General features: G+C 44.2%; 1 long non-coding RNA gene across 1 annotated transcript in view; it reads right to left on the bottom strand.

The window, feature by feature from the left end:
* LOC129020735 (uncharacterized) overlaps nt 1-7,119 on the bottom strand; it is a 9,603-nt gene extending 2,484 nt beyond the window's left edge. The window contains exons 1-3 of the long non-coding RNA XR_008495892.2: nt 6,394-7,119; nt 3,316-3,531; nt 1-752 (exon numbers count right to left, since the gene is read on the bottom strand). The exon at nt 1-752 is cut by the window's left edge and continues 2,484 nt beyond it. This is a non-coding gene — a long non-coding RNA (uncharacterized LOC129020735). The remainder of the gene's footprint in view (nt 753-3,315; nt 3,532-6,393) is intronic.
* Nucleotides 7,120-26,743: the final 19,624 nt, after the last annotated feature.

Genomic DNA, 26,743 nt, shown 5'->3' with positions numbered 1-26,743 from the left:
AGTGACAGATGTCCTTGCCAGAAGGGGGCTGTGCTCACATTCTTTGGGTGTGCAAAAAATGGTTTCTAGAGTCTTGTTTTTTTTTTTCTCATTCTGCAAATTTGCCATTTATATGAAAAAATTGAAATGTCATTCTTATGTTTATGAAATGTGATATGCTCATAGAATCTTTAAAAAAATTAAAAAAAAAAAACTCAAATTACACCACGTTGGAAAAGCATTTAGCATCTTCAGGGCAGGTGACCTAGGACAGAGGTGTCAGTCAGCAGGTTGAACACATTCCCTTTCTGTTTCTTTAGCCTCGGAATGCTGAACATGATCCCAGTTTGCCCCAAGGAAGGCCAGAAAGCATCTCTGAGCAGGGTAGGACAATGTTGCACAGGAACATTTTATTAATTCACTTTTTTTCTTCTCTCCTTAAGACTTGCTAATGCAGGGAGATCTAGTTTACAAGAACTGGCTGGAAAACGTGCCCCAGAAGGAAGTCCTCTGCAGTTGAACTCATTTTACAATCATTTGAAACTCAATATTTTGCCCCATTTTCCTACTTCCAGCTCCGTTTTCAATCCCCCACTCTCAAATCCTCTTCTGTCCTGAAATTGTTCTGAGACATTTATTATGTATCTTTACACCGAATATGGTTTCTTTCCTTGCTTGAAGACCCAGCTAAGCAAATACTGGAAAATTTGCTTTGCAAAGTTTTTTGGCTTCATAAGCTTTTCCAGTTTTTCAGGACATAAAAGAAACCCGACCTACCAAAGTAGAATGAAAATCAGCTTAGGATGTGGGAACGAGCTTAGGATGTTTGCATTGTTTGTTTCTTGCTTTTAAATGACCAAAAAATATTTACAAGATATCACTCAGTAAATGTCCATTTAAAACACAAACACACCACACACACACACACACACACACACACACACACACACACACACAGTGGGTACAATAAAAGCATTATTCTATAAGTCATGCCCTGGAATGACTTAGAGAAACTGATTCCATTATAGCACTTTTAAAAGTTGGCATGTGGCAATTTTAAATTAGGGGCAAGCATCTTCAAGAAAACAAAGCAGTAGGAGAAAGCAAAAGGCATGCTTTTCCCATTCTCTGTGAAAACACTTTGTTTTACTCTTTTTTGATGCCAGGGCCTATTTTTCAAAACGTGGGGGATGTGTTTCTTCCATTTCGAAACCTCCTTTCCGGTTTGGGTCAATTCGAGGTTTTCATAAGGTCTCAGTTGTTTGGCTGTGATGTCACTGTGAGCGTTCACTGACCCTGGCTGGTGCCACATGCCAAGCCCTGGCCGGGCTCCTCCTGGCTGCCCTGTGTCCCCATGGGCAGATCTTCCTCTGTCCCCTGGAATCTGGGTTTTAGCGTTTCCTCCTGGTGGTGAAGACTTACACACATTCCCACTTTGCGAAATCACATTATTCTAATGAGAATGCAAATGAAAGGAAAGCTGTGGGAAATGGCTCTAGATGAGTTGCTTGTCAAAAATGTTTTCCTGGGGAGGGGGCGCCGGGAAGGGGCGGGTGAGCCAAGCTCCCTTGTTTGCCGAGTGAGCAGCGTTTTCTGGGGGACTTGCGTTGGGTGGCACCTGGCCAAGTCTGAAGGAAGCACATCTTCATTGATGTGCCTATTGTTACTGGTTCTTATTCATGGTATTTAAACAACTCATGCAGGTTTTGACAGCTTTTCCCTTTTCATATTTACATAAGTCCTTTTATTTTGGTAAGATTTCTGAGAACCAGTGGTCGGAGGAGGGAAAGAGAGGAAGCAAGGTGAATGCAGATTTGGACGAGGCATCGGTGGAACCCCTCAAAGGCTCAGGCCCAGGGCACGGTGTTGAAACATGTGTCATTGAGGCACAAGAAAAAGCCATGGCTCTAGGTCCATCTGCTAGGCTCCTAAAACACTCTTCAGTGGAGTGGGGAAAAGAAGATACATAGAAGGCAGGACCAGAAGGGAATTCACCTGGAGAGCAGTGCACAGTGAGCTCTCATTGCATCTAAAGATGATACCTAGCCCTTTGTGGCCTTGGGTTTTTATGTTCCTTGTAATAGGTTAGAAGTCCAGGGCTCTGTTCCCATCACTGAGCTCTGATTCTCACGGCCATGTGAGATCTGGCTATTAATGTCCTTATCCTTATGGGGATTCACCTGGATCCCTGGTGTTCAGACAGGCAGCTGGGCTGGGAGATCACTGCACCTTCCCACGCTGCCTGTCTGAGATGGCATCTTTTCAGGGTGAACCAGAGTAATGCAGGTCCCTCCGTGAATACAGGACCTGTCAGACATGTAACAAGGTAAGTTCAAAAATTGAGTTCAGCATGACCCAAAATAAAATCACAGCTTTTTGTTACATGTGAGTCCCGTGAGGGTGGCAGAGGACACTCCTGGGGTGGGGGGTGCCTGGGTTTGGAGGCTTGGAGGCCACACCGTCAGTCCATCTTGTCTCATGGGCAGGTAAGAAGCTCAGCGCTACTTGGACCTTTTCAACGGAGGGAGAATTCATGTATTTCCTTAATAAGATGTTAATTTTCCATAGCATGCCATTAGATTGCAACACATTTTTTAGGGAAAGATGTTATCTTTATGGAGTTGACTTATTTGCAAACTTAACATAAGCTTTCAAACCCACAGAAAATATGGCAGTGTGTTTATATTTAAAATAGATTTTAAAAAATCCAGTGAGTTACTGTGAATTTACTTACCGCCCAATAATATAGGGATAAAAATAACTTATGCTCCTATTTTAATTAAAAGCAAATCATTTTTGTCAAGTAACAGGAGCTCAGTCTAGTGGTTAGATCATAAAGTGGGAGTGGAGACTCTTAGCTTTCTTCTTGGCTTGGGCATGGACTGGCTGCCTGATGGGACAGGTTTTTAATCTCCTCTGAACAACTCTGCAGTCCTTGTTCATAGTGACCCCCAGTGTAATCAAAGGCATCCCATATGGCAAAATCCCAAGCCTTGGTCTGAGAGGTTGGCAGTTGACATCAAGGATTGAGAGACAATGTGAGGGTGGAAGGGTTGGAGACAGGGCCATTATGGGGGTGTGGGATTTTCCATCACACCAAAAAAATTGAGTGGTATGTCATGTTCAAAGGGTCTGCAGTTGATTCCCATGGCTGCTGGAAGACATGGATCCAAACATGCTCAAGCCATCTCTTGTTCCCAGGACTGACCCATGTCCCAAATTCAAGAGAAGAAATGATATTGTCAAGGGGGTGGGTATAGATATGCTGCAGCCCACGATTGCATTTGCTCCATATTTCCTCATCTATCATGTGTTTTTTGAGCACCTACTGCATACCTGATTTGAAGATGAGCCAGTTCTGTGTGGATGAGAACATCTGGGGAGTATTGCATGACCAACGGAGATTGTTGCTGACCTCTGAGTATTGCTGTGCCTCCAGAGCATTGCTGGACATCCTTTGGAAATAAATGATGTGCAAGATGTAATTTCTACCGTCCAGGGATGTCAGCCATGTTGGAGACTCAAGGCAAGGTGGCAGTCCCCGGGGAGTCCCTAAATAACAGCACAAAGAAGCTAGTAGTTAAGTTTTGACCTTCACAAGGTAATTAATAAGGAGATAAGAGCAGACCCCATCTATTGTCTGAGTGTATTACTTATGTGGGCATCAGGATGGAACCTTCCAGTGTGTATTGGTACAAACAGCGTTGGACTTGGAGTCTGAAAACTGGGTTTGAACCCTGAATCATCTACGTACTTAGTCTATGAATTTGTTCAAAACTCTTCATTAGTACAGTGCCTATAAAATGTATGAGAACATGCCTTACAAACTAGAAGCACAGTGCATGAATATAGTCACTTACCTTGCTCTTTGATTTGCAACTTGTACCTGCTTCTTCATAATCCCTACAAGGAAGAGACTTTGTATCTTCCCTGGGACTGAATACATAGGTAGGTGGATGGTTAGATTTATATTGGCTGCTTCCAGATTTATAGGAGGCTGCTTCCTCAGTAACAATAGTCTCTTAAAATATCACTTAAGGAGCAGAAAAATTATTTGGTTGGAAAATAAAAAAACACACCTATCTATCTCTTTCTTTCCCATCATAATAAGCATGCATGTGCCATTGTGGTTTCCACCAAGGTGCAGTAGTGAAGCAGGAGGGAAAGGGAGTAGGGTTTTCTAGTTTCCATGCAGGGCAGTTTTCTATTGGGACATTCTTTCTTGTATAATGATTCATAAAGTTGTCTCATTTTCTTCCTTTCCCACCAAAGGCCACCGAACCTGATGAATCTGCCAGAAAGACTCCTCTAAACCAGGCTCCAAAGAGGTCACAGACAGATTAGGGGTATGACCATTCCTATATCTGAGCCCCAGGGAACTTGAATCCCACTTCCAGGAAATAATTAGAAGTGACTAAGAATTTAACTTTGGTTCTGACAGTAAGTATGAAAGGGCCAAGGGCACAAGGTTTGAATTTAGACCAACCTGCATTAGAATTTTTACTCTATTATCTCACAGTAACTTGGTTAACTAGTTAACTTCTCTGGGCCTCAGTTTTCTTGTTAATAAAATAAGAATAATAATATCTCTCTAATATTGTTACAAACATTCAGGGAGAAATGTATGTAAATGCTTATTGTTATTATCTATGCCCTAAAATAATTTAGGTATGGGGGAAGTCAGTTCAATATGGGTTGGAGCAGTCGGGAAAAAAATGTCACAGCAAAGGAAAAGGGATTCCTGGACTATAAAATTTCCAATCCCAGTTCCAACCAAGCAGAGCATGAACTTGGTGAATGGGAAAGTATATCAGGGCCTTGAGGCTAATGAATGGGCAGAGATGATCCTATGATCTGCTGCTGTAGAAACCAGGAAGGATGTTTAAGAAGTAGGATGTGGGGGAGCTGGCAGAGAAGTGACAAAGCCTGTCCTTCAAGACACCAGCTTGAAGCACCTGGTGGAGAGAAAAACTAGGGTGAGAAGGAATTCAACAGCTAGATCGTGACTAGAAGGAGAGGGCAGAGGGTGGCAGGTCAGGCTGCGGAGCACATGAGTCCTCAATAATCACTCATTGAACAAAAGTTATTGTGCCATGTGTGATTCTACGCCCTAGGACACAACAAATTCTCCCAGCTCCTCTGGAGCTCACTTTCTGGTAGGAGGTAGATGAAGTCTAAGTAAAATAAATAAGAAAATTATGTAACATGAGAGAAGGTTCTGGGTGCTGGGGGAAGGGTCTAAGGAGTGTCACAGAAAGGGGAGTTGATCAATTTTAAATTTGGTGGCCAAGGAAAGCTTCATATTGCAGGTGATGTTTCAGCAAAGGCTTGAAAAAGTGACTCAAGGAGATCAACCAAGAGGCGAACACAAGAGTGCAGGCGAGTCAAGGTGATGGCTTGGACCACGATGGCTGCTGTTGTGCTGTTTAAACCCCCCCAAGAAACAAGAGGATTTGCTCATGGGCTGGATACAGAATGAAAGAAAAATAAAATCGTTGGGGAGGACTCCAGGGTTTTGGGCTGAGTAATGGGAAGGTTGGAACTGCAGTTGGCTGAAATGTAGAAAACTGTGCAGGAGAAGGTTGGAGAAGAGAGGAAGATTGGATGCCCAGCGTTGGACATGTTAAATCTGTGAGATGCCCATTAGACAGCTAACTAGCCATGCCAGGTAGCAGCTGGAGATGCGATTCTGAAGTTCAAGGGAGAAGCCGAGAGTTATACATTTGTTAGGTTTATCAGTATACAGATGGCATTTAAAACTATGAAGCTAGACAAAGTTATCAAGAAGATGAATATCTAGAACATACATCTAAAAACTGAACTCTGGGCCAGGCATGATGGCTCATGTCAATAATCCTAGCACTTCGGGAGACCAAGGCAGACAAATCGCTTGAGCCCAGGAGATAGAGACCAGCATGGGCAACATGGCAAAATCCTGTCTCTACAAAAAATACAAAAATTAACTGGGCGTGGTGGCACACACCTATAGTCCCAGCTACTCAGGAAGCTGGGAGGTAGGAGGAGCACTTGAGCCCAGCAGTTCGAGGCTGCAGTGAGCCATGATGGTGCCACTGCACTCCAGCCTGGGTGACAGAGTGAGACCTTCTCCCCAACACCAACATAAAACAAAAACTGAACTCTGAAGCACCCTCAACATTGTGGTTGAGAAAACAAGAAGGAAATTCAGCAAAAGTGACTAAAATGTTGCAGCCAGTGTTGCAGGAGGATACCCAAGAGCGTTATGCTCTGAAAGCCAATTGAAAGGAGTTCTCCAGAGAAGAGAAAATAGTCAATTGCATCAAATGCTGCAGGTATGTCCCCAACCAAGGCCTGAGAATTGACCACTGGATTTCGCAACATGGGGATTACTGACAAATTAGACTCTATGGAGATTGGCTGACATATAAATATTACCTTAGGAGTAAGACATCTGAGTTCTAGTCCTGGATTCACTGCATTTCTTTCTGGGTGATTTTCAGAAAATTACTCAGCCTCTCTGAATCCTTTTTGTTTCCTTGTCATCTGAATATGTGAGATGATGTTAATTACTGTTCATCCTAACTTAGGCTTTTGTGAGCTAAGTTCAGCCTACCTCTTAAGATAGAATCAGACTGACTAATCTTTTGCTGTATATCCTGTGGAAAGTTTAAGGTCCCCTCTAAGGTATCTACAGAGGGTGTATTGTGATGTTATCATAAGTATGTCTAGCTCTAACTTTCTACTGCAAAGCTCAGGCTTTGACTTGTAGTTCTTTCTTTATCATTGTCCTGGTGTCAGCCTAAATATAGAGCACAGTCTTTTTCTTTAGTTGCTCTTCCTGTGCAAAAACTTACAAAATAAACAACAAACACAGTAAAACAAAAACAGAAAAGGAGAGATAGAAGGCATATACACCATAGCAATGCAAAATGCCTTAAGATTGTCATGAACTACTCTTGGTCTTAAGAAATGTTCAGACACTCCAGCCTGTAGCTTGACCATCTTCTCTGTTCTTTGCTGTTACTTTTAGGAGCTAAACCCCTTGTATTAGTCAGGTTAGGTTAGGATATGCCATCACAGCAAACCACTGTAAAATATCCAGGGTTAACTCAGCGAATGTTTTCACACATGCAATTCCGCGAGCATCCTCCGGTGTAATACAGCAATCCAGGTGTTGCCTTCACAATGTGGTGACATAACAGTGATTGTGATGGGACAGCAGAATTCTGGAGGACCTTGCATTAGCAAGCAGACCTTGTGCCCAGAATGTGGCTATGTTACTTCTGCCCCTAGCTCACTGGCTATGGCTAGCCATAAGGCCCCTTTAACTACAAGAAGGCTAGGGAATGTAGGGGACATATGGACTCTTTGGCAGGCATGACTGTTTCTGCCACATTCTTTCAAAATCCTCCCATTTTCACATGCACAGCAAATAATCCACCACCACCACTGCTCACCCAAATTTCATTTCCAACGGACTTCCTCAGCCTTTAAGCACAACATCCTTCTGGCCTCTGTCTGGGATGGGGGAGAGGATGAAGGACGCAGGAAGTGAGATGGTCTCTCAGATTAGTTATAATGACCAATCAGGCCAGTGGAGCACTTTTTAGAGTACTCTTTCTTGACAGTGAAGCATTATAGTCACAGAAAACGCGTATATAGCCCTCACTCAGTGCCAGGCATCCTTACAAGATTGTCATGAGTATTAGCATAATTAATCCTCACAATAACCCTATTAGTTAGGCACCATCACTAGTCCCATGTAGCAGATTAGCAAACTGAGGTGTAGAGAAGTGAATAACTTGCCCAAGATCACAGAGGCAGTAAGTGGCAGAGCTGGGGTTCGAGGGTAGGCAGTCTGGCTCCAGAATTCACATTCTTGGCCACTGTATTGCTTCTACACAATATGCACTACACACATTTGCCTCTCACTGTCCCTGACAGAGATATAAACCACAGTTCTAAGGATGAAAGCGGTCCCCGTTGTAACAGCAAGATATTGGGAAATGAGCCCTACAAATAAAAAGCTTTGCTTTTCAGATTTTGCAGAGAATGAGGTGGCTGCAGAGAAAGGGGTTCTGGGAAGTGGGCTGTGTGATCAATCTGATGAATATTTCTCAAGATCTGGTTCTTCTCTACTTCTGGCTAATGGAGAGTTATATTTTCCCATTGTTGAAGTTAGGCTTGGCCACATGGTTCATTCTGGCCAATAAAATAGTGTGTCCGTTCTGGTGAAAGCATTGAAGCACCTGCTTCTGAATGCTCTTTTCTTCAGTTACTAGGAAATTCCATAATGCTAAGAAGATAACATTAAACCAATTGCTAGGCTACCACAGGGAGAATAATTGTCCTAGCCAGTTCCCTGGGCCCATGGTGACGTTGCAGCTGCAAGAAATAAAATTTCACTTTAAGCTACTGAGATTTTGATCTTTTATGTTACTGAAGAAAAACTCAACCACCCCTTGACTGATACAGGTAGTATTTGAAATGTGACTCAGAGTAGATTTTGAGATGGGTTGGATAAGAAGGGAAAAGAGGGCACAGTGTGGCTGTCACTTGGTGTATTCTTTTCTGGGAATTAGAAATACTACCTGCTTTGCACCTTTTTCTTGTTTTATCTTGGTAGTTGGGTTCAGTTTCTCCATGTCTGAGAGCTGTACTCCACTCTGCAGCTAGTGGCTTCTCAGGGGAAGGTCATGTACAAGGAGCTGGAACTCCTGTTCTGTTCCTCCCATAACCCCTCATGTTCTGCCTCTTGGGAAGGGCTAAAGACCACGTGTAAAAGCTCATGTCTTGGATTTCTGCCTTGGAGGCAATATTTTCCAGGTAGTTCATTGAAGCTGAAGTTGTCAGTAAAATTTGTCCATTTCATTTTTTAGAGCTTGTCAGAAAAATGATAACACAGTGCAGTCCTTGGAGCCTCTCTCTTCCACCTTCCTTTACTCAACCTCTCAACAACTGTTTTGCTGGGCACCAAGAATGCGAGCTCCCAAACCTTGGTGATTAGCACTTTCTCAAGCAATCTAGCATGACTTCATGCAAAAGAGAAGGTGTAAGAACACATCGAAGTGCCTTTACTTCCCTGTGCATTGTTTGGATCAGCTCCAGGGGCCGATTTGTTGTGCTAGAGGAATTCAAAGTCAGAGGAATCATATGCAATTAGGCATTTTCAAAATGAAAATATTTTAGTGGCAAGAGAGAAAAACACCTTCTCTGATATTCTGATCATCTTCCTTGCTACACTAGCTGGGGCACACCCTTCCTCTCCCTTGACATTGCTTAATAATATCCAGTTTATAATAAATTTAGTCCAAAACTCATATTCTAGAAGCCAAACAGTCTCTCCCCTCATTCCCCTAAGATAAAAGGCCTTCAGAAGGAAGGGCTGAATAGACACCGAGAACGATTTCTCAAGTTTCCATCCTGGAGTCGTTTCCTTACTCACAAAGCATTTGTTCTTTTAAGGGAACCAATATGTTTGTGTAACTGATGTGAAACAAGCTTGACTCCAAAAAGATTTAGCCTAATATCTGCCTATGCATTCCAGGGGCCGGCCGTCTGTGGGATGTGCATTAAAGGCCCTGGCGGTGGCACGACTCGTCACGTATGATATTGGGCACGCAAATGTGACGTGATGCTCATGGACTCTTGAGGGTAATTCGATGTGCCAGCCAGCTCGATGGGCAGAGAAGCTATAAACATAGTTGTCACAAGTGAGAAAGAGCGCTAGGTCACGGGCAGATGGGAGAAGCAAGCAGCATTGGAACCTGTCTCCAAGCCCTAATGTAAGTGTTAATTAGTGTAGTTCAAAATTTACGGTGAGAACAGCCTCTGCACCAGACCCCTCCGCTGACATGCTTCTCATTAACCACTTCTTCCTCCTGCCCAGGCTTCTCCACCCTCCCTTCCCTGTCGTGCCAAATTCCAAATGAAATTTTGTTACGAGAGGAATGCTTTTGGGGGGCCTTTGCTAAAAAGAAAAGGCCAGCAGGGCACATGGCTGTTTGATGTTTATAAGAGCAAATACACATTTAATCTACATAATCATTAATCTTTCTTTATGTAAAAATGATTAGTAAATAGGGTTTTTAAGCAACTGTTTAGTTTACACATTGGCATCATAGATTAACTTATTTCTAAAACACTTGATTTTATCACTCTGCCTAATGATTTGTCCCATGATTTATTGAGTAATATGATAAATCATGTGCAATTTATTGTTTATCCTATAAAGAGTGCAACAATTCATTAAACAGTGATGAAACCCAGCAGTTGCATGGGGAAGCCTACCTTGTTGGCTTTTACAGTCAGTAGGACCAGTGTTCTTCCAGGAGTGGGGTGGTCCCTTCCTTTGTCCAGCATGAGGCAGTTAAGCTGTGCTTAAACTAAATAGTTTTAGAAAATAATGGTGCTGTCATAATCTTATACTCTGGCCATATTTATTTTATATGGAAAAATAAAATCTAAAGCCTGATGGGTGTTAAATCCGTGGATTTATTTGTGATAATAAATGTGGTAATCTTTGTTACGAAGGCATTAAACTTAATGGCAATGTTTCAGAATGCCACGTGGCAGTTGTGTTTCTCTTTCCCTGGCTTTCTTTCAGGCCAAAGCACCCACTGAAAAGCTCTTTGGGACATGCCTGGGTGCTCTCCAAGCTCAGAGGACATCTTGGTGCTGGAGAACTGGTGATAGGCCCAGCGCCGAAGGCAGAGCTGGTGACAGGGTACAGGACAAGGGCTAACCTCTGACTTTGAGACTCCTCCCAGGGATGCAGGGATTCCCCTTTTTTTTCGGTGAGACAGGATCTCACTTTGTAGCTTAGGCTGAAGTGTGGTGACTTGATCTCAGCTCACTGCAACCTCTGCCTCCTGGGCTAAAGTGATCCTCCCACCTCAGCCTCCCAAGTAGCTGAGACTACAGGTGCATGCCACCACACCTGGCTATTTTTTTTTTTTTTTTTTGTATTTTTTGTAAAGATGGGGTTTCATCATGTTGGCTAGGCTGGTCTTGAATTCCTGAGCTCAAGTGATCCGCCCGTCTTGGCCTCCCAAAGTACTGGAATTACAGGCATGAGCCACTGTGCTCGGCCCCAGGACCACTTTTACGAGAAGTTCACTGACTGGCAGGCAACACCTAGACAGCTGGCCATGACTCTCACCTTGTGGGAAGAAACTAGGCATTGCCCCCCTCTTCCAGACCTGGTCTCTTGTCCCCCGTCTCTCAATTCTTTGCTGTACTTTCCTTTCTGTGTGGGTGTTTTTGCCTCCCCAGCTTCCAGGCTACCTTTTTGTTTGTTTGTTTTTGCAAGAGAACCTAGTCCATTTGGGGAGCCAGTTGTCCTTCATTCTCAATACAAGTGACCTCACCAGCTCACCTGGGGCTCCAGGGTACATTTGACTACCTGGACGTCCAGTCAGGGTAGAACATCTCCTGACCACTCTGATTATGTGGTCTGAGCATTGGGCTCACGTAAGGCTAACTAGAGCTGCATTTTGTGGAAATAATCTGGGGAAAGAGCACAACAGCAGAAGTAAGCCTGGAACTGCTGGTGGCCATCCTGTCCCCGCAAGGACATAGAGAAAGGTGCCCCGGGAGTGAAGCCAGCACAAGTGAAAGCTGGGGAGACTCAATCCTGTATTAATTAGTATATTACATGTTAATTAGTATAGGATATCTTGTGATATCCTATATTAATATCTTGTGATATCCTATACTAATATCTTGTGATAGTATAGGATAGTTTGTGAGCCCCTGGATCCAGCCGTACCTGAAACAAGCTAACCCCTAGGACTTTTTTTTTTTTTTTTTGCCTAAGTCAAATTGACATCGATTTTTAATAAAAAACTCATTAATATGCTAAAAATTCTTATTACTCTACTAGCTCTCCCATAGGCCATATATATATATGTTTGTTTTGTTTTTTGAGGTGGAGACTCACTCTGTCACCCATGCTGGAGGCCAGTAATGCGATCTCAGCTCACTGCAGCCTCCACCTTCCGGGTTTCAAGCAATTCTCCTGCTTCAGCCTCCCAAGTAGCTGGGACTACAGGTGTGCACCACCATGCCTGGTTAATTTTTTTGTATTCTAAGTAGAAATGGGCTTTCACCATGTTGGCCAGGCTGTTCTCAACTCCTAACCTCAAGTGACCCGCCCACCTCAACCTCCCAAAATGCTGGGATTACAAGTGTGGGCCACCACACCCAGCCAAGGTTCATATATTTTTGTCAAGAAAGCTGCTTCTAGGGAGAAGAAATACTTCATTGCCCTTTATTTTCTTTCTTCATCCACTGTGATGTCATGCACACTGTGATTCTGAGCTGGGATTCAGCAGAGGCGTTCTGGAGCTCTCACTGTAGCCCAAATAGTCCTACCTTGGCCTGTTTTATGTACCGAGGCTGCATGTCAAATCTCACTCTTAACAGTTAGTTAAGCTATTACGAATGGAATCAGGTGACACCTTATCTTGAATGCACACTCCTAGAGGGAAGGCTCAGCACACTGTGTGTTGCGTATGGTATATGGTATATGGCGGACAAAGCGTGACACATTTTCACACTATAAGCCCCCAATAAACATGGGCTAATTCTTTGATTGTTTTGAGGAAAAGAAAGACAATCTGAATGTGAATGGCATATGTTTATTAGGTTGTCAAAAGACTAAGCAGGCCTTTGGTAGAGGCAATGTTTCTACACAAGAGGAGTGTGGTAGATTAAAGATGGCTGCAAATTGTTTGCTACTCTTCCCATTCAATGGTGGAGTCTAATTTCCCTTCCTCTGAATCTGGGATGGACTTACTTATTTGCTGGATCAATACATTGTGGCAGAAAGGATATTCTGGACAACAAAACCAAAAATAGACAAATGGGATTACATCAAACTAAAAAGTTTCTGCACAGCCAAGGAAACAATCGATAGAATGAAGAAACTACCTACAGAATTGGACAATATATTTGCAAGCCATACAACTGATGCTGGGTTAATATCCAAAATATGTGAAAAACCCAAACAACTCGATAGTATAAAACAAATAATTTGATTAAAAAATAGGCAAAGAACCTGAATTGATGTTTCTCAGAAGAAGACATACAAACAGCCAATAGGCATATGAAAAAATGCTCAAAAATCACTAATCATCAAAGACATTCAAATTGAAACCATGAAGAGATATCACCTCATACCTGTTAGGATGGCTATAATCAAAAAGACAAACAATAACTATGTTGGAGATGTGGAATAAAGGGAATCTTTGTACACTGTTGGTAGGAATGTAAATTGTACAGCCATTATGGAAAACAGTGTGAATGTTCCTCAAAAAATTAAAAATAGGCCTACTAAATCATCTGGCTATCCCACTACTGAATATCTAGCTAAAGGAGATGAAATAAATATGCTGAAGAGATATCTGCATTCCCATGTTCATTATAGGAATATTCACAATAGCCAAGAGAGGGGTCAACCTAAGTGTCCATCAATAAATGAATGGATTTAAAAAATGTGGAACATATATACAATGGAATATTACTCAGCCTTAAAAAAGAAGGAAATCCTGTCACCCTGACATTTGTAACAACATGGATGAACCTGGAGGAGATTACGTTAAGTGAAATGAACCAAGCACAGAAAGAGATACTTCATGATCTCACTTCTATGTGGAATCTAGAAAAGTCAAACTCAGAGGCAAACAGTAGGTTGGTGCTTGCCAAGGGATTGCGCGGGGGAAGAACTGAGGTGATATTGGTTAAAGAGTATAAAATTTCAATTAGATAAGATGAGTAAGTTCAAGAGATTTACTGGATATTGTTAATAACAATGTATTGTATTCTTGAGAATTTCTAAGATTTGAAGTGTTCTCAAGACAAAAAAATAATGACTGTGAAGTGATGCATATGTTAACTAGCTTGATTTAGCCATATCACAATATATGCATATTTTAAAGCAATATGTTGTATGCAATAACTATGTAAAAATGTTGTTTGTCAATTTAAAAAATAAATAAACTTATAAAAAATAAGAATGAATGTCCTGAGCCTTCCATTGCTAAGTCCTAGGAAACCCTGTGGCTTTTTCCTGGGCTTTTCATGATACTTTTCTGGGTGGAGGCGGCCTCCATGAATGAAGTTTTCAAGTTTTCATGGTCTGAGATTGCCATGATGTGAGGAAGCCCAACCTAGCTGTGAAGGAAGAGGCCATAGGCAAAGAAGCCTGACCAGTTCCCAGATCCTCCAGTCATTCCAGCCCAGACAAGAGTCACATGAGTGAAGAAACCTAGGATGGCTCCAGCCCCAGCCACCCTCTGACTGCAGTCACACAGGCGACCATGAATGAGAACTGTCTAGCACTTCATAGAAATGGGAAAGGTGATATAAGCTTGGGGTGGTTTGCTATATAGAAACAGACAACCGGACCTGGGAGGCAACTCCTTCACGACACATAACACAGGTGATTCTTTTTTGCATATTAGGGATTTTGAACCACCCGATCTTTAATGTTCCTTTAGCCTTCACAATGCAATGTCCCCCCACCCCATATCCTTAGAGTTGGTAATTTCTCTTCTCTTCTGGCTCAAGTAGTGGTTGGGGATGCTTGATGCAATAGAAAGACCCTGAGCTGCACGTGAGGACACCTGTGTTCTGCCCTTGCTCTGCTGCTTGGGAGCTGGGCGTCCTTCAAAAGGCATGTTTCCTCCCCTCCTGTAGGTCTCAGCTCAGAAAGCAGCCTCCTGGACCTCCCATTTAATCTGCCCATCCTCTTCTAGCCACCTGTATCACATCACTCTATTCAGTTTTCTTCATAGCACCTGATAGCATCTTGTGTGTTTTTCTTCAATCTCCCACAGAATGTGAACACTGTGACAGCAAGGGCCATAGCCTGCACATCTAGAACAGGAGCCTGGCACAGAATTCCATGAATACTATTGAGCACCGGTAAATATTGTTAGAATGAACAGGTAGGCTTCTGTTCCTCCCCCATGCTCACCGCAGAGTAACTGTCAAGGTAAATGACATCTATGGTGCCCTCTGGCTTGAATAGTCCAAGATCTTATGATATGAGGATGAAAGAGCTCAGGACCATCAAGGAACAGGGATACGATATAGCATGTAAGGAATTAGAGGTCAAGGGTAGGATAGGGATTCACCTGTAAGCATCTTCTCCATTTGAAGATGGCAAGAAGACCTCAGGGGCTCCCCTAAAGTGCTCAGCTGGACAAACTACAGTTTTGGGGGCTGGGTCTCTGGCCAGTTCTGGGTTCCTCCACTTCTGAGGAGCCTGTTAAGTTTTGGAATGTGTTCATGCCACATTCCTGCTAATACCTCATAAAATACTATTTGCCAATAATGTCACCCTGTAATTACATCTGCTGAACTCGCTCTGACTGTGTGTATGCTCTTTTTTCATTATGTAGCTTCAACCTTTATAATGTTACCAATTGACACCGTAATTAGTAGAGTTTACTGCAGCACTGATTATGAGGGGCCTCCTTGTCAATCAGGCTCTGTTTGTTTCTGTTTGAGGAGCCATTATTCCTTTACCTCTAAACCTTGGCTAATTTGCAGGGCACATGGGTGCAGGGCTGTGTGTGTGTATGAGACAGGGGTGCTCCCGGGCCCTCCTTGTACTTGACTGCCCTGCTCTGAAGTGGTCACTTTGCTTCCAGCCTTATTACACAATGCCCTTGGCCAGAGCTCTCCAGGCAAGAAGGAGCAGCCTCTGAGCATGTGTGAGGGGTCAGGGTGCAGGGTGCCACCCCCACCTCTCCCCAGGGAGCTGCGAGGTCTTTGGCAAGGTGCCCAGCCCCTCTGTGATTCTGTCCCTCCACCCAGCTCTCCTTCCTGCCCTACCTGCCTCCAGCGGCTTCAAAGAGCTAACAGATGTGGAAGAGCTTTTGAAATAAGCGTGCCATATAAATTCAAGGTGTTTGGGAATGGTTTTCTCATAAACCTGCCAACACTATCTTTTTGGAAAAGACAGAAGTCACAAATCCACTCTTGTTTTAATTTACTCTGGTATTTCCCCAGCAGATGGCTAAAGAGCTGCTTGTCATGTGTCCTCTGTGCCTTCTAGGGAAACCTCAAGGACCATGGCCTCCCTTGAGGAATGGGTCTGGATTCCATTGATCTCTGCAAAGCTCTTGTTGGAAGGAGGGCAAATGTCCCTTCATTTTCTGGGAGATTCTAGTGCTCGGTGTGGGGAAGGTGGCTTTCATCCTTTCTCTGACCACATTACTTAATCCCTCTTATGGGGTGTGGAGGGACTCCCCTGAAGCCTGGATACCTCTCCTCTCCTGCATCCTTGTGAAGGCACACCAGGCATGGCCCAACCTGCCTCCCAAAGCAGGGGGGACCCATATCTGGAGTTCCTAGATCCGTGCTCCATGGAGTATCAGACTGCACACCATGCTCTGCCCCTGGCTATGTAGACATCTGCCCTGGACACCCAGATTCCTGACATAAGGGCCCGCACTCTAGGCATGGAGCTGGGGGAGAATTGGGAAGCCCAATATTAGTAGGTGGTCAAGCTATATCCTCCAATCCAGCGTAAGCAGCCATAACTACTAAACACAGCTCTCTCTACCTCCTGGGTCTGTTTCTCAGTTCAGATCTTATGGTGAGCTGGACACACCAGAAATCACAAGATGTGGTCACACAACTTATATCCTTACTTTTACCTAATTGCAGGTTGCACTCACTCTTGGGGCTGATTTTCCTACCACTGCACAACCAGCTCCAGTGGTGGGAAGCTCCATCCTCCATAAGGTAGCTGCTGGCATTGCCGAGCTTGTTACTCCTTACCCTATGTGCAGCTCAAACCGTCTTCCTCCAGCACACATCTGTAGGGCCTGGATTTGCACTTTGAAGCTGCACAGAGAAGAACCACTCCTCCATTTCTTCGGAATCCCTTTTTTCTCTTCTTTTCTTTTAACCCATCTGTCTCCCTCCCAGGACATCCAGGGTACAAACTCCAAGAGTCAGCCCTTCAACACGTGTCGTGACACTAACCGGTAATTCATGTAGAATCTCAGCCTGCCTTCTGGAAAATGTGACAGTGGTAGCTCTTGTTTTGCAGGTCCTGGCATCTCTTTCCTGTTCCTCTGATGGCCCAACACACATGCCCTTCTTAGGACATCACCTCTGGGTATCTACTGTGTGCCAGCTGTGCTGCGGGATGCGATGAAACAGATGAGACAAAGCCTTCCCCTTTGAGAAGTCGAGACTGGCTGAGGAAGGCCAACTAGAGACTTCCAAGGGATGGGACAATCTGTACCAGCTCGAGGAGCTGGGGCCGTGCTGGGGCTGGAGTGGCCTGAGTTCAGTGTCATGGTTCTCCTTGCCTGTGCCTGAGTGGCACTGTGGACCCCAACCACACTCAAACTCCCTTTCGTCTTCATCTTCCCCAGTGTCTTCTTTCACTGTCATTGGCTTCTTAGAACAGAGGCTCCTCCCTCCAAAGGGTCCAGACTCTGCCCCTTCACACCCCAGGCCCCATCATGAACTCTCTTGACCTCTGTCAACCTTGTTTTCTTTCCAAGACACTCCGATGGGCAATTTGGAAGCCTGGCTGCTTGGTGATGCATGGGTCTTAGCAGGCAAGCCCACTTTCTTATAAGGACGAAGAGAGGCACTTTGTAAACATCAGAGCAGATTCAACCTCCCAACGGATGCGCGTGTAATGTGGCTTAGGCTATATTATTCTTGCTTAAGTTGGAGTTTGTGATTTAGCATTCCTGTTTAGCTGCAGAATTCCACAGAGGATATTGCTGGATCCCAAATCTTTTGTCAGTGTAATTGAGCATAACATCTTTTCAGGTTTGTATTTCAAAAGATGCATTATCTCTTCTTATCCATTTGTTCTATTTGAGCTATTTGAAACTTTCAACGTGCCCCATCCCTCTGAAGGAATTTGAGTTTTAGGCTGATAATTTATGTTTATGCTGAGAATGCGGTTTCCTTTCTGCATCCAGAATGATTAATAGACTTCTCTCTGTAAATTAGTACAGAAGAGGACATAGGTAAATTGCTAACCAAACTGAGAATTTCACTTTGTTCTGATGATCTCTTCAAGCCTTTTTAAAATTTATTAATATTATTATTATTATTATTTTGAGATGATATCTTGCTCTGTTGCCCAGGCTAGGGTGCAGTGGCATGATCTCAGGTCACTGCAACCTCCACCTCCCAGGTTCCAGTGATTTTCCTGCCTCAGCCTCCCAAGTAGCTGGGATTATAGGAGTGCATCACCTTGCCTGGCTAATTTTAGTATTTTCAGTAGAGATGGGATTTCACCATGTTGGCCAGGCTGGTCTCAAACTCCTGACCTCAAGTGACCCCCCGCCTTGGCCTCCCAAAGTGCTGGGATTACAGTCATGAGCCACCACATTCGGCCCTTCAAGCTCTTTCTTACCCGTGTTCCCTAGATGCACAATTCCGCTTGGACTGTGTGCCCTTTTGACAATGAGAGAAGCCCTCATCCTTGCCTCCCACCTCCTAAGAATCCTGGTTCAGGAACAAGGATCAGCAAATCACTGCCTGTGAGCCAAACCCAGCCTGCCTGTGTGGCCTGTGTGCTAAGGATGTTTTCTATTATGATGGTGCAAAAGTAATTGCCAGTCTTTTACTTTCCGTGCAAAACCTGCAATTACTTTTTCACCAACCTGATACCTTTTTAAATGGTTGAAAAAAAAGAGTAATATTTTCTGACAGGTGAAAATGATATATAATTCAAATTTCAGTGTCCCTAAAATAAGGTTTTGTTGAAAGACAGCCACACTCATTTGTTTATATGTTGTCTGGTTGATTTTACACTGTAATGTCAGACTCAAGCAGTTGCAACAGAGACCTTATGGCCCACAAAGCCTCAAATGTCTACTCTCTGGCCTTTTTTTTTTTTTTTTTTTTTTTTGAGACAGAGTATCACTCTGTCACCCAGTCTGGAGTGTGGTGGTGTGATCTCCACTCATTGCAACCTCCACCTCCTGGGTTCAAACAATTCTTGTGCCTCAGCCTCCTGAGTAGCTGGGACTACAGGCACATGCTACCATGCCTGGCTAATTTTTGTATTTTTAGTAGAGATGGGGTTTCACCATGTTCACCAGGCTGGTCTCGAACTCCTGACCTCAAGTGATCTGCCCGCCTCGGCCTCCCAAAGTGCTGGGATTACAGGTGTGAGTCACCTCACCCGGCCTACCCTCTGGCCTTCTAAAGAAAAAAACATTTTCATATTTGTGCTTGAGAGAGAGGATGAGAGTTTGCTTGTGCCTTCAGTGGACATTGGGGTTTTGGGATATGTGGGCTGCATTTTCTTGTCTGTTAGCAAGCCCATCTTAGTTTCCCTTGAAGAACTCCCCATCTTTTGCTCTCAGTTTGTCCATGTGGTTTGAATGGATTTGTCCTTCTCCCTCAGCCTGACCCCACCCGACAGATGAAGCACAGGCTGCAGCCAGTCACCTGGTCTATTCTCTCCAAGGCAGAGCGATTACTTCCATGTCATGGTTACTTGACTCAGTGGGACCAGTGATATTTGTGTCTGGGCTTCTGAAGCAGGTGCCCTTCCTATGAGAAGTGAACCAGGCCCTGCAGAGGTGGAGGCAACTCCAAGCATATTGTGACAACGAGGGACTTGATAAGGGAGTCAGAACTGGCAACTTAATTTCAGCCCTGAATGAAGCCAGAACTGATTCTCCTATCCCCTGTCTGTCTGGTTGAACCCACATATTTTTGCTGAAATCTGTGTTTCTTTTCTTTCTTTCTTTCTTTCTTTCTTTCTTCCTTCCTTCCTTCCTTCCTTCCTTCCTTCCTTCCTTCCTTCCTTTCTTCCTTTCTTTCTTTCTTTCTTTCTCTTTCTTTCTTTCTTTCTTTCTTTCTTTCTTTCTTTCTTTCTTTCTTTCTTTCTTTCTTTCTTTCTTTCTTTCTTTCTTTCTTTCTTTCTCTCTCTCTCTTTCCTTTCTCTCTCTTTCTTTCTTTCTTTCTTTCTTTCTTTCTTTCTTTCTTTTTTCTTTCTTTCGACAGTCTTGATCTGTCTCCAGGCTGGAGTGCAGTGGCATGATCTCAGTGGCATGATCTCAGCTCACTGCAACCTCTGCCTCCTGGGTTCAAGCGATTCTTCTGCCTCAGCCTCCGGTAGCTGGGACTACAGGCGTGCGCCACTATACCCAGCTAATTTTTGTATTTTTAGTAGAGATGGGGTTTCACCATGTTGGCCAGGATGGTCTTGATCTCTTGACCTTGTGATCTGCCTGCCTCGGCCTCCCAAAGTGCTGGGATTACAGGCATAAGCCATCATGCCCGGCTTGAATTCTGTGTCTCCATAGCTAGCAGGTTGCATCTGTCTTATATATGTCCCTTAAAATAGAAGACCTGGATCACACCACTGCTGACCTCTGTGGACCAGCTGGAAGCCTCTGTCCATGGCTCCAGGGCTGGCCTGGGAGTTGCCTATGCTGAATTCCATTAAAGCCAAGATTTGCACTAATCTTTGCAATGATATGAATATTTGTCCTCTCCAAAACTCCTGCTGAAATATCCCCAATGTGATAGTATTGAGTGGAGCCTTGAGGAGGTGATTGGGTCATGAGGGCTCTGCCTTCATAAATGAATTAATCCATTCATATATTAATCAATTAATGGGTTATCACGAGAGTGGGACTGATGGTTTTATAAGGAGAGGAGGAGAGAGCTGAGCTAACACACTCAGCCCCCTTGCAGTGTGATGCCCTGCACCACCTCAAGACTCTGCAGAGAGTCCCCACCAGCAAGAAGACCCTCACCAGAGGCAGCCCCTAGACCTTGGACGTCTCAGCCTCTACAACTGTAAGAGGTAAATTTCTTTTCTTTATAAATTACCTGATTTCAGGTATTCTGTTATAAGCAACAGAAAACAGACTTAGACAATCTCAAAACTTTGGGTAGATGGCTCATTCCTTCCCAGACGCAATGAGAACAGAGCTCCTGGGCAATAGTATGGTCTGCAGCAGTGAGAGAGGGTGGGAAACTGTGCTGATGGGGCAGGTGTGCCATCTCCAGCACCACCTCAGCACCTGCTGTCTCTGAAGTGGTACCAGGGCTGTATGAACCAGCAAAGGAAATGCAGTGGTGAAGAAGACAGGTCAGGAGTGCATGGCTGACTTTGGGTGTAGCCCTGACACTCCATGGGCCATAGTGTCTTAAGCACATCACTGGGTTTCCGTGAACCCTGGGGTCCTCTCAATGGAAGGCAAAAACACACCCACTGTCTTCCCTTGGGTGTTGTAAGGAATATTTCAGATAATCCAAGTGAAAGCAGTGTGTGGCTTTAAAGCAGTGAGTGGCTTTAAAGCAGTGAGCGAACGCTGCTGCTGTTGATGGTGTTGATGTCAAATGACAATATTGCTCTGTTGACTAGATGTCTTAGGGAGAGAGGGCAGTTGGTTACCACCTGGGCTTTCAGCCTCGCAGGCATTGATAGAAGTGCATCTTCCGTCTTTCACAATCCTCTTCGCAATGAACTGTTGAGGTAATGAAGCAGGTATCATGAGACCTATGTGAAGTAGGAAGGAGCTGAGGTTCAGAAGGTGAGGATCTTGCCTTAGATCTCACAACTGGGGCTATATCACATCTTCACACTCCTAATCCAGGCATTTACAGCAGCATTGCCTTAAGAAATAGAAAGAAATAAGAGCTGCTTGTGATGGCCCTTCTGTTTTGGACCCAAAGTCAGCAGGCCACGCATGTCAGCAGCGATGCCTTCCCACCCACGTGCCAAGGGTGTGGGTTGCGACAGTGATGGTGACAGGGTTGTTTGGGTGCCTTCCATGCCACAGACAACTCTAGGGTTTCATGGACAATTAAACTGGTCCAGAAAACAGCATGTGATTACTTGGGATTTACAAGAAATGGTGCATATGGACCCAATTTGCTCTGTAGCAGAAGTGTGCTTAAGCACAAAGAAAGAAATGCTTGGGTTAGATGAATGGAGAGTGTCTGAAGTCTCTAGCTCCCAGGAAGCTTCTCTGTGCGGCCTCATTGCTATGATCCACTATGTGTCTTGGCTGGCCTCAGAAAAGAACTATCCAGCATTACACCAGGATATGATCTCTTCACAGCAAGATGCCTTTAAAAACTAGGTTGTGGGGTGAGCCCCACTTGGACTTTTCTTTTGATTCTTCAGAATGGGTTCATTTTAGATGGCTTGTGGTGGCACATCCTGCCCATATGGAGGGCAATGGGACACAAGCTGGTGTCTGAGATGCTCAGAGCTAGACATTTTAGCAGAGGCCAGTGGAGGGGTCCAGGGTGCCTGGACAGAGAGAGGCAGATGTAGCAGCCTGGGAGGTATGACTGCAGGAGGGAGTGAGCAGTTTCACTGAATTAATTTTGAGGATGATACGCTCTTGGGGTGACAGTGGAAAAAAAATACTGAACAATCTCAAACTGACTACCACCACCAGCCTTTCCAGCCAGTAATAAAACTCCCACTTCTGAGCTCTGAAACTGTTTACCACTCCAGCACTGACCGTCCCCACCCCCTAGTCTCAGCCATTGCTCCAGACATCTGGAATTTTCTTAAAGACTATTTCCTTTCCTCATCTTTCATCACAGATTGCCTCCAAATTTCAAAGCCCAGAAACACGAATGCCACCTTATCAACCTTTCCTAAAGAGCAGAAGTAGCAAGAAGTCAGACAAAATGGGACACCTTGGGGAGGGGATTTTGGTTCATTTACAGCCAACGGATGGTTAGATTTCTACCTGGGGCTGTAGAAAATGAGGTCCCGATTAAAGAAATCTCTGTAGTCACTGGAGGCAGAGTCCTTTGCCTTCACTTCCTCATCAATAGAGAACAAAGGCAGCAGCCCTGTCCCTGCTTCCCTCCTGCTGAAGCTTCAACTCTGATTCCTTGCTCCTCCCAGACAGTTTCAGTGAGAGGAGAGCCCACTGGGGAAGCTTCCCACTCTAGCAGTGTCCTGAGGTTGCACAGGCCTGCTGAGCCTTTGTGACTCAGAGCTCTCCCCAGGACATGCATGGTGGTCTTTGGGCTGAGAATCCAAGTTCTGCGGATCTCTCATCTTCCAGGTACTTATCCTGTCTCCAGTAGCAGGACCTGGGGTCTTGCTCCATTGCCTGGCGGCCCTCCTGCCTGTTCCCCCCTAGGATATGCACCTGCTCCTTGTTTGTGGTTGGGAAGACTGAGGACCGACGGCCAGGGAAGGCCCTGGGTGGGGCCCTCATGGGAGCTCAGGGAGGTGGAGGAAGAAGAGGATGAGGAGGCATGATTGTTGGCAGGCGTGAGCCTTCCTCTCTGGTGGAGGCTGTAAGAGGAGGAGAGGAGGGATTCAGGAGGGGCCAAGAACATGGAGAGGCCAGCTGAGTGCTTCCATCTGCAGCTCTGATTGAATTATGGGGAAAGAGGAGGTTTGGGGAAGCTGTTGGCGGATCCCAACCACGCTGTGGCAAATGAGGCCCTTTGGCCTTTTGGAAAACCCATGCTTTATTAAAATAAATTAAAGGAGATGGAGTCCTTCTGCTCCCTTCTCTCCTCTCCCCTCCGTCCTTGAGGCAAGCGCATGCTGCTCACCATTGTTTTACCTTCAGATAGCTTGCACTGGGGAAGGGCAAACCTGCAATTATCCTGCCTGCCGAAAATGATGGCTGTCGCTTAAGAGAAAACCTGACTGCTTTCCTTCCACAGGGTCTCTGAATCCTGCCAGAGCATCTGTCTGTAATCTCTTCAACGACAGCTTTGTCTGAGCCAGCCCAGTGGCAGGGAAATGACAGGGTTGCTGGTGGCCAGATGAGGGGGAGGGAAGGGCATAATGTTGGTGTCCCAGTGCTGGGGCTTCCATCTTCAGCCTCCCTGCCCACCCAAAGGAGGAATCTTCGATGTGAGGTGGGGTTCCTGCCGCCGCCAGGGAGCGCTCAAACCAGATATCTATCTGCTTGTGTTTCTCGCAAGGAGAGGAGAAGCCGCTTGTCAAATCTTGAAATAAATGTCCAAGAAACATGTAGTGACTTTGCATGGGAGCCATGGCATCAGAGAGAAGCTCATCAGTTAGAGCACATGTGGTTGCAAAGAAGAGAAACCCAATTCAACCTGGCTTGCACAGGGAAGAGAATTTATCAGTTAATTAATGTCTGAAGATTAGGCAGAACTCAATTCAGGCTTAATCTAGAGGCTCAAACACATCACTGAGGTCTCGCCTCTACCTTTTATAGATTGGTCTCATCTCATGTTCACAGACGAACTTGACTGCCTACAATTCCCTGTACATCTTTCTTTTCCCATACTTCCCCTGATTGGATGAGCCAAGGTGAGTTCCAGTCATTAAAACAATCACTCTGTGTGGGACAATGGAGTATCCTGGTTGTCTTAGCTGGAGTCCTATGTTCCATGCCTGAAGCTGAGGATGGATTTATCTTCATTAGAACCATATGAACCCTAGTGGAAAAGATGGGATATTGGGAAAGAACATGAGGGAAATGCATACTTTGATGGGCAATTAAAGGATGGCCGACACATACTCTAAAGGATTCCACTAAAAGCCTGTGTTTTGGTGACTGATAGAGAAATGGATGTTTTCTTATATCCATTTAGAGCCTCTAGTATGGGCCACCCTGGTCATTGTCATTCTAGAATAATTGTATCAGAAGGTATCTCAGAGAGCATCTTACTGTTTTTCAAAGCCAGTGCAGGGCTCTTTAGGACAGAACAATCTTAACCATCTTCGGGTGATCACCAGGCCCCCAGGGACTGGTAAGGCATGACCCTGTGAACTGTCTTAATACAGAGTTGGGCAGGAATCCCAATATAAGGGGCTCATCCTTCCAAGTAAGAGGAATTCCTCTTTGCAACTGTCAATCACAGATTCAGACTCATCCAGGCCCCTCTGTCTCAACTTTGAGCATTTTCTCATCCTGCATGGACCTCTGTTCTATTTCTAAGAAATTGACTTCCTTATACTTCATGATGACACACATTCCCCTGAAGAAGACACCCTGTGCTACCTGAGAATAGAGTCTACTAAGCACCTATATTTTCAGCTGCCTGGTCTCCTTCCAAACTTACCAGTCTTAAGTATCATGCACTCAGAACTTTGCTAATGCAAGCAGACATTAGAGACTAATCGTGGCTCACTGTGTCATGACAGTTGACGTGGGGATGCTACCACGGAAGTCTTTGGAGCTATAAATCAGTGCCTTAGATAAAATGGTGAGACCTGAATTTAACCTGTGAGGAAAAAAGAATTGGAGGAAAGAAAGTCTGTCAGAAATCTTCCAAGCCACGTAGGCAATTGTCTACTTGGCCTTTGCAAGTTCTGAAGGAAGGCTGATATGACTTCAGGAGATAATTTTGTGATGCAGTTTCTGTGTGTGATTCCTTGCCTTTGCTGAGAATTCTGTTTGCTGGATCTGCCCCTAACCTTCCAAGAGAAAAGAGGGATTCCCTTGAGTTTAAAGGTGAACATGCTGTCTGTCTTTCTGTCTCTCTCACTGTCAGACAAGTAAAACTTTGGCCAAGAAGTAATTACAGCAGGAATAGCTACAAATACCCGGGGAGAAAACAAAGACCAGTGTCCTGACATTGCAACATGCAGGAATAAGCTTAGACATAAGGAAGAACTCTTTTTTTTTTCTTAGAGATATTTGTGACAATTAAGGAGAACTCAAAAAATGCCAAGAAAAAATCAATTTTCCTGGAATTTTTTTTTGAAAATTAGATATTTATGTGCCTGAATTAACATCAACATATTACTGTCAGAGGCTGAGGCCCAATAATCTCTGTGGATCACTTTCAGCTGTTGAGTCATAAAGTAGAGGAGAGAAAAGCTCAGTTTCTAAAGAGTTAGAGTCACTGAAAAATGAAAAACTAATCAATCCCATGTATTTTTCTGAAATGTGGTATTTATTGGGCATCTGCTTTGCACCCAGGGAAATGAGACAAAGGATGGTAAGAATCCCTGCCCTCTAGAAATCATAGGACAAAAATGTATGGACAGCCTACTAAAGACCAGGTGCCTGGCAGTGCCCTGGAGACACGATAGCAACCAAGGCAGAATTAGTGCTGGATCTCATGGAACTTACACTCTAGAGGGGAAGGAAGATTATTTTAAAAGATGTCCAGGATGCCAGGAAGGGCATATTGGAAGAAACAAAACCTCCGAGGATGTAACAGGAAATGTCTCCTTGAGGAAGCGAGTGTTGGATTCAGAACTGAAGAATGAGCAATCTAGTTAGGAAGTCAAATCAACATTGGGCAGAGTTCAAAGCTACAGCAGAGTCCTGGAAACCATGGGGATTGCTGTGTCATCTCTGACCGTCTTTCCCAGGACTCAATAAAATGATCAAAGCACTGTCAGAGTTTAAAGATGCATGTCATAAATCTTGAGGAATTTCTGCTAGAAATTGTTCTGTCTGATGGTAGGTACCTCTTGCTAAGAAAATTAATATCTACATTAATATTAATATAGATATTAAATAGTATATAGCCTAGCAAAGCTCCATCTATGCCTTCTAAATTGGAGGAGAAATAACTGATCAAAAGGGTCCAAAAATCTGTAACTAATGAAAATTTAGAAAATAAAGGTAATGAAATCACTACAAACTCTAATCCATGAAAGCAAAGAATTAATAGGTCTTAAATATACCCAGTGTTTAAAAAAATAATAATGAAGGATAAACACAAAAACCTGTAGAAGACTTTCTTCTAAAATGTTTTTCAATTTTCAAATACGGGCAAGCTATTTAAAACTTCAATAAGCAGGAGAGCCCTAAGTTAAGTGCTTCATAATTTATTTAAGAAAGTTTTCAAAGTA

Source organism: Pongo pygmaeus, chromosome 20, assembly GCF_028885625.2.
Source record: "Pongo pygmaeus isolate AG05252 chromosome 20, NHGRI_mPonPyg2-v2.0_pri, whole genome shotgun sequence".
NCBI classification, from domain to species: domain Eukaryota; kingdom Metazoa; phylum Chordata; class Mammalia; order Primates; family Hominidae; genus Pongo; species Pongo pygmaeus.
This window is presented reverse-complemented; position numbering and strand designations above follow the sequence as displayed.